Below are 14,122 nucleotides of genomic sequence, written 5' to 3'. Positions count from 1 at the left end.
TTCTAATGTTTTCTCTTGTAACACAAGCAGACTGATTTCCTGGTAAACTTTCTGATTTTTCCTCCAGTGATTCGTGTACGACCGTTTCGGACTGAACATTCTTTGGGCTTGGGTCGCCCCTAGCGGATTTTCCCTTCCCTTGGTTACGAACTACATTCTCATTTGGTTGTGTCGGTATTTTACTTCGCGGCTTATCTGGAGCAGCAGCAGACGCTTTCGCAATTTCGGTTGCCGGCGGCGCCTGCCCTGAGGTGTTGACCGTGATTTCAGTTTGGCCACCACTTCCTCTTTCTTTATTAATTTCACTCACTTTCTGATCGAGGGAAACAAGTGGAGACTGCAGTTTTGCAACCTCTCCCTGAATCTGTTTATTAACAGATAGATTCTGATCTTTGCAATCGGCTACTGCACCTGATGTTTCTTGCAAATTAATGCTGCTTACACCCCCTTCATTTTCTGGTACCGTATGTGTATTATCTTTCTGTTCATTAGTTTCCATTCCCATTTTGCCTTCAGGTTCCTCTGCCTCCTCATCGCACTGTTTTTGCTTGCGAAGTGAGGGAGTGGGACAAGACAGCTCGTCCTCTGAACAACTATCAGTTATCTCCAGAGGTCGTTTTTTCGGTTGCGTTTCAGTTTCACGAGTAGTGGCAACAGGGTGTCCTTTTGTTGTTAACGGGGGAAACTGACTGTTATCGTGAAGGGAGACATCAGCTTGGCCCGCTGCGTTAACATCCTCAACCAGTTGTTCCGGGCTATTCTTTGGTAACAGATCATTTAAGGTAAGCTTCTGACGCTGTATCAAATTACTTTTAAGAACAACAGTTCGCCGCGGACATTCCTGTCTGAAGTGGCCGGTTTCGTTACATATATGACATGTAGCTTCCTGACCTGTATAAACAATTTGTGCCTTATACCCACAAACAGTTATGTGAGACGGAATATTCGTCTTAACGTCCATCTCTACACAGCGGACCCCGTTAAAACACTGCAGTTTAAAGCGAGGCGACCATCTTTCATTTGAAATTGATTTAACGTCTCCGTAGTTTGAAAGAGCTTCCTTAATCCTATCATTTTCAATTTCAATGGGAAGATTCAAGACACGAACGGTTTTGTAATGAATGTCCGCTCTATAGATGGAAACCTTACTTTTATAACCATTTCTATGCACAAAATCTACTTCATAGCCCCACTTTCGTAACACTTTATCAACAGTCGAGACACCGATTAACTTGACAAAAACACAGTATTTTTCCTGATCCAGTTGCCAGGTATCAACGGTTTCAGAATTTAGACCAATTACCTGTGTAATCCAGTCATCTATTTCCAGGGATGTCGGCTGAACAGGACGGGATTCCTTGTCAAAAGCAAATACCAGAGTATTCTTCCTGAGGTTTGTAGCCATGGTTAATCCAGCGAAGCAATTTCGGTTAAACACCCGAAATTCCAAGTAGCAGCAGCAAGACCAGAAAGAGTGATCAGATCACAAGGAACAGGAACGAACACGGAGATTAACGGACGGACGGCACTCGGCGGAGCACAAGTACAGCGATGTGCATCGCAGGAGAGCTTCTGTGAAGTTTGGTAGGTTGGAGACAAGTTTGTGGCGAACGTAAAGCTGTGAGGAGAGGACGTGAGTTGTGCTTGGATAGCTCAGTTGGGGGAGCACTTGCCCGTGAGAAGCAAATGTCCCGAGTTCGAGTCTCGATCTGTCACACAGTTTTAATCTGACAGGAAGGTTCAGACTATTTCTTGTCTTTTTGGTTTGATTCTTTGAAAATTTAAAGATTGATGCGCACACGCACAGCGTTGTCCTAATTAACGAGAATATGAATAGGGATTTTCGGTACTTATTTCAATGTAGGGCAGGTTTAGCAACCAACTACCAGACGTTTCTGTATAAAGAGACTCATCATAAAACACACGAGCCGCTCCGTTACACCAACATACGCGGCCACGACGATACAGCACATATGCTCGATATGGTTCGGTACAGCTCAGTTGCAAACTAAATTACAATGTTGAGATTCATAATTCGCAAGTTGCAAGTACTTTTAACAATCACTTTCTAATGCAGGATAGGATTAAATTGTGCAGTTGAAGGAGCAAGGGAATATATTACACGTTTTTTTCACGAAACTTTAAGCTACTGTGTTAATATTTTTCTAGACATCATTTCTCTATCTTTCTCTATCTTTAGCTGCCTGATGCATAGTTTATCTCGTTAAATGTAACAGCTGTATCATTCTGTGACTGTTAGGTCAGTTGAAATGGAGTTGTAGTTCCGAAACGTGATGGACAATAATTATAAAGTAAAGTTTGTTACTGAGGACGGAATATTATTAATTACTAATCTCTAACTTACTAGTTATAGAACACTTTTTTGCCGTCCATTGTCAGTGGTACTTTATTCTTAGATGTGGATACCTCTGAGAACTGTGAATCAGTACATCACGTAGAAAAGCATGAGATCCCATGTTGCAAACTAAGCCGTCACGCAGATTGGCAACAGATAGTCAACCTGCACATGTTTTTGTAAAAAGATTGCAGTCTTTCCTTGTAGTCTGTGGCACCCAAACTAAGGGTGATTTGCGTCCTCTTCTTCTCCACAAGAGCAAAAAGTTGTCCCTACAACGTGCAGCATGTGAAGATGTTTACAGAAACAAAAATGGTTCAAATGGCTCTGAGCACTATGGGACTCAACTGCTGAGGTCATTAGTCCCCTAGAACTTAGAACTAGTTAAACCTAACTAACCTAAGGACATCACAAACATCCATGCCCGAGGCAGGATTCGAACCTGCGACCGTAGCGGTCTTGCGGTTCCAGAATGCAGCGCCTTTAACCGCACGGCCACTTCGGCCGGCTTACAGAAACATCCGTGGATAAATTTTTGTCTGGCTGTTAGAGAGGCGAGCTGCCTAGGCACTGAATTTGTGTTACTTCCGTGGTATAGGTGACCGATGGGTGGACTATTGAGTATTTATTTCCTTTCTGTGTTGTTGTATCCTCCTGTTCTCGTTGCCTTTCTTCTATCATGCCTCTGTCCACCTGCATAGCTGAATGGTCAACATGGCAAAATGCCATACGATGGAACCTGGTTCAATTCCCAGCTGTGTCGGGGATTTTCTCCGCTCGAGTACTGGCTGTTGTCTTCATCATCGTATCATCCTCATTGACATGGAAGTCGCCGAAGGAGCGTCACTTAAAAAGACTTGCACCAGGCGACCGATCTACCGGAGGGAGGCCCTAGCTAGTCACACGACATTTCATCACGCCTCCGTGTAGAACATGTGTATATCGATAATCAGCACTTGGGATTGCAGTCCAACAGATTCTTTGGCTAAGCAGTAGCCAGCTTCATTGCCAATCGTCCCACAGTGTGATTTCACCAAGTGAAATTAATAGAAGGCCTTCTTCACGTACCGATTCCAGCTCTTCGATAATCCTGTATACTATAGGGCACTCAGTCGAACAGGTGCTAAATTACAATTTTGGTAACCATTTTTGGAAACAGTGATCAATAGAGTATTATATTTTAACTAAAGTTCAGTCTTGATCCCAACACTTATGTCTCAGTAACATAGGTGACCGGTTTCGGTTATATTTATATAACCATCTTCAGACCCATGGCTTCGTTGGAGGATGGTAGGCGGAGCTCTCCTCAGCTGCTACGAATCAGTTGACTTCGTAGCAGCTGAGGAGAGCTCCGCCTACCATCCTCCAAGGGAGCCATGGGTCTGTACTGACCCATGTTATTGAGACATAAGTGTTGTGATCAAGACTGAACTTTAGTTAAAATATAGGTGCTAAATTTTTTAAGTACTTTCTAGTATATCAAGAGTCATTGAGGAAGAAATAATTAAGGTTCTGTTATTTGCAAGAAGAAACTACGTGTTTCTGGTGTCGTAGCAAGTTGCGTGTTTATAATACTCGCCTCTGTTGGTAACTTGATTAGCACAGACTTCGGCAGACATGATAGCAATACGTGCCTAAGACAAGGTCACTGGTTTTGAAACCGTCAGTACAGATATATTTCTGCTCAGCATACTGTCTTGAAAAGTGAACCAAAGTGTTGTTGTTAACGCGTGCCTCGTGGTCCAGGCCAACTATAATGTTCACCTTAGGCAGTTTCAGTGGCAACGGGACGATAAAAAAAGCGCGATATTTCATGTAGTGTTACACTGCGGCATTTTTCGGGTGACACGAAACTTTTCTGTTCGGCAGACTCTTGATGTCAACGCTGATTTCCCTTCGCTGTTCACCGAGCGAGGTGGCGCAGTGGTTAGCACACTGGACTCGCATTCGGGAGGACGACGGTTCAATCCCGTCTCCGACCATCCTGATTTAGGTTTTCCGTGATTTCCCTAAATCGTTTCAGGCAAATGCCGGGATGGTCCCTTTGAAAGGGCACGGCCGATTTCCTTCCCAATCCTTCCCTAACCCGAGCTTGCGCTCCGTCTCTAATGACCTCGTTGTCGACGGGACGTTAAACACTAACCACCACCACCACCCTTCGCTGTTCGTTTAGTTCGCTGTATGAAGAACGTTCACAGGTCCATTCACAGGTCCAGTGGCTGTTTGCACAAAAAGAATGAGTCTAGCGATCTATCGTTACAAGCCTTTAAAAATAAATGGGAATGACGGAAGACAGGGATGAGAATTCTAATATCTATTATGCAGTTGCATAAGCGACGGGTTCGGCGAATTTACTATGAAACGATATTACAATACCATGTAGAAGCAATTGAGAGATTGAGGTGACAATGAGAGAGTATAAAATTACAACTATTACGGACTGGATTCATTATTCAGTACAGCAAGAACCAGTTTGTACTAAATTTGCAAGCACGCAGCACGTGCAGAAATTGGTGGTATGGGTAGTAAATTTTGTGAAATGGCACGCATTATTCTACTGTCAGTTGCAACAGTTTGCTACGGAAATGAATGAAGAACATGGAAACTTAATATATTAATGCAAAGTACGGTGGTTAAGTCAACGGACATGCCTGGAACAACTTACATCCGGAATGCATTGAAAACCTAGCATTTTAAATGGAATTGACTGCCCGCTGCCCACAGTAAGATATTGCAAGGTAACAAACAACTTTTTCTGATTTGATGAGGATATATTTAAAAAGAAAATCGCTTTATACAAGATCTGACAAACACAATCCAGTTCGCTAAGCTCGCTGCCATTAAGAAAAGAGCAATGTTTTCAGAATTCATTGTGGCATTGAATGAACTACAAGGATAGTTTCCCAAACGTTTCGAGGGATAGTAATGGCGGCCAGTCGTATTAGCCAGTGCCGGCCGGGTACCTCCGCTTCACAGTCTAGCAGGCTACTGGCAGCCAGCAAAATCAAGTACGTTTGAGTTTAGTGGACGCTAACAGGCCAGTAATACGGTCACGTGATCACGTGTCTTAAAAGGTAATGGCCACCGGTAGAGCGCTAGACGCTCTTGAGGGAGAAAATACTGTTGTGCGTATTATACTTCCATTGTAAAATGTCTTCAATATCTTAAGAAGAACAGTGAAAACCAACTGTAAGTGTAAAATGGACAATATAGGTATATTTTTAAAACTATGAACTATTACGGAACATACTTCACGGCGACAAGACAAAGAGGAAGAGATTTACGAAGTATGTACACAAAGTAAGATCCGTTTGGTTATATAAAACAAACGTGTACTCATAGCGTGGCACAAGTTTTTCTACGCCTTCTTCATAGAAGGTTGCCGCCTGTGTATTCAACCATGTGGTAACATATTTTTTCAGCTCGTCATCATCGTTGTTGACCACCAAGGACAGATTTTAGGTGTAAGAAGAGATGAAAGTCCCTAGGAGCGAGGTCCGGGCTGTACGGAGGATGATCAAACGCGTCCCAATGAAATTCCCGTAAGAGCTGTTTGGTCACATTCCCCGTGTGAGGTCGGGCATTCTCGCGGAAAAAACAACACCTTTTTACAGTAATCCTCGGCGCTTGTTCTGTATTGTTCGGCGCAATTTATTAATGGTCTTGCAGTAACCATGTGCATTGATTGTTTGGCCTCGTGGTAAGAAATCAAACAGCAAAATGCCTTTCCTGTCCCAAAAACGGTGCACGTGACTTTTCGAGGTGTCAAGATTTCTTTGGCTTAACCTTCGTTGGGGATGAAGTGTGCCTCCATTCCATTGATTGCCGTTTTGTTTCAGGGGTGTCGTATGATACCCAAGTTCCATACCCCGTGACTACCCGAGAAAGAAAACCATCGCCTTCTCCATTGTAGCGTGTAAAAAGGCGAAGTGCACCGCCCATCCGTTGTTTTTTGTGTTGTTCAGTAAGAATTTTGGGTATCCAACGTGAGCAAAGTTTTCGAAATTTCAGTTTTTCAGTAACAATTTCATGAATTAGTGATCGTGAGATTTGCGGACCTTCCATAGCAAGGGCACTAAGAGTAAACTTACGGTTGTGCTTAATCTTCTCTCCAGTTGTGTGAACCAGCTCATCAGTAACCACAGATGGGCGTCCACTTCGTCCTTTAACGTGCACTTGATCACGTCCTCCATTGAACAGTCTGATCCATCTTCTAACCTTTGAATCACTCATAGCATTCTGTCCGTAAACCTCGCAGATATGCCGATGAATTTCCTTAGGTTTAACTTTCTTTGCATTTAGAAAACGAGTCACATCTGATTTCACACGCGGCGGCATTTTCAATTACGGCTGACATTATAAAGAAGCACTACAAAGCACACGTCGGCAGCAGCGATCTGAGTCAGAGTAACTGCTGCACATGCTCGAAACTGCGATTGCAGCGCTGCCGCGGATAGAAATAGAAACGGAATTTACTTTATGGACGACCCTCGTATTATGAAGTTAAACAGTGACTTAGTGGGCCTAGAGGCCGCAGTTACTGCGTATGTTTTTGAGAGGCCTTGTAAAGGCTGTAATGGCCACATATAGAGATGAACTGGTGAATGTGAATTCGTCAAAGACAAGCGGAGCGGACACCGACGACATCTACGTACCGAAGCTACCGTGGTTCACTCCAGCTGACACTTTTTTGTAGATGTATCACGAGGAGGCCAATATCGAATTAAGTAAGCAATTTTTAATCGCTGTGTGTGTGTCAAATCAGAACTGTGATCTCGGGTAAACCAGTAAAAAGGTATTCAGTTAATCGTCACATTCCTAGACGTTAAGTCGTATAGTTCCTATTACTTAAAAAAAACTTACTTAAAAAAATAACAATTATTTCAAAGGGAAACACTCTCCAAAGTGTATGATTTAATAAGAAACTAGGCTATATCAAAGAACTACGAAGTTGCTATATTTAAAAAATGGTTCAAATGGCTCTGAGCACTATGGGACTCAACTGCTGAGGTCATTAGTCCCCTAGAACTTAGAACTAGTTAAACCGAACTAACCTAAGGACATCACAAACATCCATGCCCGTGGCAGGATTCGAACCTGCGACCGTAGCGGTCTTGCGGTTCCAGACTGCAGCGGCTTTAACCGCACGGCCACTTCGGCCGGCTTGCTATATTTAAAATAACAGTGTCGTTAATATTATCAACTATTAACATGTAAACAAATTTCGTGATTCACTGAAAAATAACACTAATAAGATGTTCAGAACAATTTATACTACAGAGTTTATCAATAACTAAGTAGGCCTTAAGTACATTTGCTGCCCCAGTTGTTGCATGCCAATACCTTTCATTTGCCAAAACACTCGTCATTTACCACAGTAGCACTCAGCCAATTTCTTCCTTGTTTCCAGAGCAGTTCTCAAATTTAGGTCTGTCGAGCAAGCCCGTCTCGATGGCTGTGGTTCTGTTCTAGTGGGACGTCACTGGAGGCTGAGAAAATCTCATGATCAAGCCATTCTCTTTCAAAGTTAGTTGCTGTTGACGTCGCTTGCAGCCAGTTGTTGGAGTATATATACGTAATACAATCAAATCTACCGTTTCTAAATTAACTTCGTTTTCTGTTACAGTGATGTATTCAAGAGAACGAGATTCACAAACTGAACAGGTCAATAAAGCGTTGGTCCACCTTTGGTCATGCAAGCAATTATTCGGCTTGGCATTGATTGATAGAGTTGTTGGACGTCTGCTTGAGGGATATCGTGCCAAATTCCGTCCAGTTGGAGCGTTTGATCGTCAAAATCCCGAGCTGGTTCGAGGGGCCCTGCTCATAATCCTACAAAGGGCCTCAATTTGGGTCGAGATCCGACGGCCTTGCTGGCCAAGGTAGGCTTAGGCAAACAGGAAGACAAGCTGTAGAATCTCACGCTGTTTGCAGGAGGGCATTATTTTGCTGAAATGTAAGCCCCATATGGCTTGCCATGAAGAGCAACGATCAGGGTGGAGAATGTCGTCAAGGTATCGCCATGCTGTAACGGTGCCGCGAATGACACTCAAAGGGGTCCTTCTATGAAATGATATGGCACTCCAGACCATCACTCCAGGTTCTCGGGCCGTATGCCTGGCGATAGTCAGGTTGGCATCCCACTGCTGTCCAGGGCGTCTCCAGACGCGTCTTCACTGGTCATAGAGGCTCAATCCGAAGCGGGACTCGTCCCTGAAGACAATTCTACTCTCGTCGATGATATTACAGACCGAAGGCGTCCGTGAAGACGTCCCAGACAGTGGTGGGATATCAACCTGACTGTCGCCCGGCATACTACCCGACAACAGGAGTGATGGTCTGGGTGCTTCTGCTTTTCATAGTGGGACCCTGTGGTTGCCATCTGCGGCACCCTTACAGCATAGGGGTGCGTTCACTATATTCTACGCCACATTTTGTTGCCCCTCATGCCATCCCATCCGGATTCAAAATGGTTCAAATGGTTCTGAGCACTATGGGACTCAACTGCTGAGGTCATAAGTCCCCTAGAACTTAGAACTACTTAAACCTAACTAACCTAAGGATGCTTATTTCGTGAGATATCTGCCCGGTCTCTATCAATAGACCACCCTGTATATTTTGGAGTCCCAACTACTGTTCTAACCATAAAAGAGGTGATTAAAATAAAATACGAGTATATATATATTTCATTTAGTACAATTTGATATCAAATACTGGTCATAGAACAAAATTTGATTGTCAGGCGTTTTAATGTAAATGGTCACAAAGAAAATTCCCTTCAGTTACAAATTCGTCATCTGAATCACCAGCTACAGATAACATCATAGTATATGATGGTTGTGGGGCTCCCAACAAGTCTGGTCTCTCTTTTGTCGCCATTGATTTAATATGGTCTTGGCATGTAAGTCTATTTTTAGCGGAAGGTCTCTGAATTGAGCTGTAACAAATCCGAGGCAGGATTCGAACCTGCGACCGTAGCGGTCGCGCGGTTCCAGACTGTAGCGCCAGAACCGCTCGGCCACCAGCGGCCGGCTCCCATCCGGGGCTCACATTTCAACATAGTAATGATCGCCCACAAGCAGCAAGAGTTTCTGCTGCTTGTCTTTTTGCTTTCCAAACCCTACTTTGTTACCATGATAACCGTATTTCCCTCTAATTGAGAACGTTTAGAGCATTATGGCTAGGGTGCGAGGTGCTGGGGTGCAGAAGAGTTTGTATCTTTTAAATTCTGATGAATTTTGCATGATAACGAGACATGCACTCGACCCCCTCCTCACCTACCACCTAATTAATTATGCGCACAAAGGTAACGAAGGGAAATGATGGTAGACCCTGCTAGTTGGTAAAATAAGGATTCCACACTCACAATAATTTAATAAAAATCGTAATCTACTCAGAAAAAAAGAGAACATTATCATAATAAACAACAGGAAATGGGATACTGCATATATCTACGATTTGATATGCGGCTTAAATATTACAATGACATTTACTATACATCAGAACACAAAGGCACATGACTATTGGCACAGACAGTAGGTTACAGGATAGGGTATTCTGAACTATTATGCGAACAAGAGATGGCTCGAGAACAAGGGCTCTTACTCTCTGTGATGCAAAAGCTTGGCGATAATGACTGGACGTCTTAATCAATCAAAAATTACTCTCCCGACTATATTGCAGTATCGCGATTAGTAGTGAGAGCTCACATGGGATCACATGGAGAAACAAGCAAGGTGGACTTGTGGCAAAGCAAGCGAGCGTGCTGCTGAGGGATTCAGTACAAAAATGATAGGTCCTACAATGCCGGAGCCGCAAAATACTTTACCAATCCAGAAATTTGTAGCAGGTTGTCGGTAAGCAGCTTTCTGATGACATGAGCGTCGGCTTCAGGTGTGCAGCAACTCTGTTTCAACCCCTGGGCTCGAAGGCTGTGCGAGAATTCTAAGTTCTGCCGAAAAAAGTGCGACTAAGTCGCAAGACCGTCCTAATCCGACGAAGCTCAGATCCAGAATTCACTGCGCTCGCACAATGGAACAGCGAAGCCAACATTGCTCAACTCTCTACCATACTCGAAAACCGCGAATCAGCATTCACTTCTCTCAGAATATCATTCGTTCCAATAGCGACCATTACCTCCAATTTCGAGCAGGGTTTTATGACGTTAACTAGCCTCAGTTTAGGTTGACCAATCATGCCTCTGCTATTCAGCTGAGGGCACTGAGTTTGCCGTTTGACCAGCTACGAAAACAACCTGCCTAGACCACCGGCCATCCCGCACCAGACAGTCGCACCCAGTAGGGCACGGTCCACAAGTATTCTCAGAATCAAGAGGACAATGCAGTCAGTTGGTGCCAGGAGTCTTCGTTCTGGGCGCGCCGAAATGGTAAACACATAAACTGCGCCGACACTCAGACGTCTCGCAGGTCGTTTCGCCCTGCATTCAACTGGCGAAACTCGACCGACGTCAGTCGTTCCGCCAGGCGTTTAAGCCCATTGATGTCTGACCCTCTCAGTACTTGGAGAAGTGCATCCCCCAACCGGAAACGCAGTGTACCGTGCCCTCCAATGCTCGCCTCGCACAGGCCAGCCAGGGAAGTATTTTGAGCTCTCAGTACAAATACTCTCATTACAATAACCTTATTTGGTCTGTTACCACCGTGCAGTGACATACACTCCTGGAAATGGAAAAAAGAACACATTGACACCGGTGTGTCAGACCCACCATACTTGCTCCGGACACTGCGAGAGGGCTGTACAAGCAATGATCACACGCACGGCACAGCGGACACACCAGGAACCGCGGTGTTGGCCGTCGAATGGCGCTAGCTGCGCAGCATTTGTGCACCGCCGCCGTCAGTGTCAGCCAGTTTGCCGTGGCATACGGAGCTCCATCGCAGTCTTTAACACTGGTAGCATGCCGCGACAGCGTGGACGTGAACCGTATGTGCAGTTGACGGACTTTGAGCGAGGGCGTATAGTGGGCATGCGGGAGGCCGGGTGGACGTACCGCCGAATTGCTCAACACGTGGGGCGTGAGGTCTCCACAGTACATCGATGTTGTCGCCAGTGGTCGGCGGAAGGTGCACGTGCCCGTCGACCTGGGACCGGACCGCAGCGACGCACGGATGCACGCCAAGACCGTAGGATCCTACGCAGTGCCGTAGGGGACCGCACCGCCACTTCCCAGCAAATTAGGGACACTGTTGCTCCTGGGGTATCGGCGAGGACCATTCGCAACCGTCTCCATGAAGCTGGGCTACGGTCCCGCACACCGTTAGGCCGTCTTCCGCTCACGCCGCAACATCGTGCAGCCCGCCTCCAGTGGTGTCGCGACAGGCGTGAATGGAGGGACGAATGGAGACGTGTCGTCTTCAGCGATGAGAGTCGCTTCTGCCTTGGTGCCAATGATGGTCGTATGCGTGTTTGGCGCCGTGCAGGTGAGCGACACAATCAGGACTGCATACGACCGAGGCACACAGGGCCAACACCCGGCATCATGGTGTGGGGAGCGATCTCCTACACTGGCCGTACACCACTGGTGATCGTCGAGGGGACACTGAATAGTGCACGGTACATCCAAACCGTCATCGAACCCATCGTTCTACCATTCCTAGACCGGCAAGGGAACTTGCTGTTCCAACAGGACAATGCACGTCCGCATGTATCCCGTGCCACCCAACGTGCTCTAGAAGGTGTAAGTCAACTACCCTGGCCAGCAAGATCTCCGGATGTGTCCCCCATTGAGCATGTTTGGGACTGGATGAAGCGTCGTCTCACGCGGTCTGCACGTCCAGCACGAACGCTGGTCCAACTGAGGCGCCAGGTGGAAATGGCATGGCAAGCCGTTCCACAGGACTACATCCAGCATCTCTACGATCGTCTCCATGGGAGAATAGCAGCCTGCATTGCTGCGAAAGGTGGATATACACTGTACTAGTGCCGACATTGTGCATGCTCTGTTGCCTGTGTCTATGTGCCTGTGGTTCTGTCAGTGTGATCATGTGATGTATCTGACCCCAGGAATGTGTCAATAAAGTTTCCCCTTCCTGGGACAATGAATTCACGGTGTTCTTATTTCAATTTCCAGGAGTGCATAACATTCATAAAATTGATGAAAATGAAAGGCGACATGCAAAAGAGGGTATGGAACCTCTCAAGGGCCCTGCAACTATCTCAGGATTTTGACAAATTAAGGCTCCAATTGCACAGGATTTGCCTTCCTCAGGACGACATCTAACAACTCTCTCAAGCAATGCCAAGCAGAATAACTGCTTGCATAAGGGCCAGAGGAAGACAATGCGTTATTGACTTGCTCAATTTGTGAAACTCTATCGCTTGAATGTATCATCCAATTCGCCTGAGACAGTAATCATTAGTTTGTACATGTACATCACATCTAACGAATTCTGTACCATTTATATAATTCCTTCGGGTACGTCTTTTCTTTGCCTTAGTGTGTAGTTTTCCATAATGTCAAATTCAGTTTCGACAAGGGCTTCATTAAGTTCGGTGACAAAGGGACTGCGCCATCTCCAAAAATAAAGCGGTTATTAGGAAAATTCAGTGTATTGTTTTCTAAGGCCGACTCAAGCAAAGACAACCGGCATGTACTTGCGTGATTGGCTGTTCCATTAGTTCCCAGATCGGCGTATAAGATAGGACCTTACTATCAGCATATACTAATGCCAATAGCTTAACGCTTCTTTGTAGTTGTAAAACTCTGAGAATTCCCAGCTGGACGCTTTATGGCAACATGGTTTCCGCCAATGACACCACAACACAAAGGAAAATCCTGTTTTGTTTGAAAGTTTTTTCCACCGTTTTCTCAGATGTTTGTGGAACTTAAAAAAGAAATATTAGTTACAAACTAAAATCTACAAGTGTGTTCAAACATATTAACACAAACACTGAGAGTTGTGAGTATAAAAAAAATTCGAATGAGCGCATGGCATTGTTGGCCGGACACCCCATCCGGTTCCGGTTCGGCTGCCAAGTACTTTTATTTCTAGCGACGCCACATTGGGCGACTTGCGCGCCCGTGGTTAGGATGAAATAATGAAGAAGACAACACAACACCCAGTCCCCGAGCGGAGAAAATCTCCAACCTAGCTGGGAATCGAACCCGGGCCCGCTTGCATGGGAGGCGAGCACGTTGCCACCCAGCTTTTTTATTTTAATTTATTTCTTTTCATACAAATGGATAAAGGAAAGCCGTTCCTCTTCGGCTACATAAACAGAATAATAGAAAGTCGTCCCGTTACAACATAAGGATGTTCCATACTTTAGCCCGCTGCAAATTTTTCGATGACTGTCGTCTCCTTGCTGTGATGTTTCAGTTGTTTGTTCAATCTCATAAAAAAAGGAAACTGCAAAGAAGTGCGATGGTTATATTCTCATGTCATCGATAATCCAGCTGCGAGGCGGATTATGGAATGCGCTCCAAAGAAAATTAGAAAAATATTGCCTGTATTTAGGGTTCTTGATGATCGCACAATGTCGTTCGTTGAGGTAATACCAAAAATCGGGTACTGTCTTTTCGCCAGTACCGAATAGGTAGTGAACAGCGTGGCCGCTAATCCACGTCACAGAGTTCGTTTTTGCTCTTGGAAGGTACATCTCATAGGGGAAAAGAAGTGATCGGGAGTCTTGCGTGTGAGAAAAGCCAATATCTGACGCACCAAATACCAAACGTCCTTTCCCGACACACATTCGAAATGATGTTCATCCGTGTCAGTCACTTGGCATGTGGCACACAAGGGTGAG

The sequence above is a fragment of the Schistocerca nitens genome, chromosome 1, assembly GCF_023898315.1.
Source record: "Schistocerca nitens isolate TAMUIC-IGC-003100 chromosome 1, iqSchNite1.1, whole genome shotgun sequence".
NCBI classification, from domain to species: Eukaryota; Metazoa; Arthropoda; class Insecta; order Orthoptera; family Acrididae; genus Schistocerca; species Schistocerca nitens.
The sequence above is the reverse complement of the archived record's forward strand: the minus strand, read 5'-3'. Positions refer to the sequence as shown.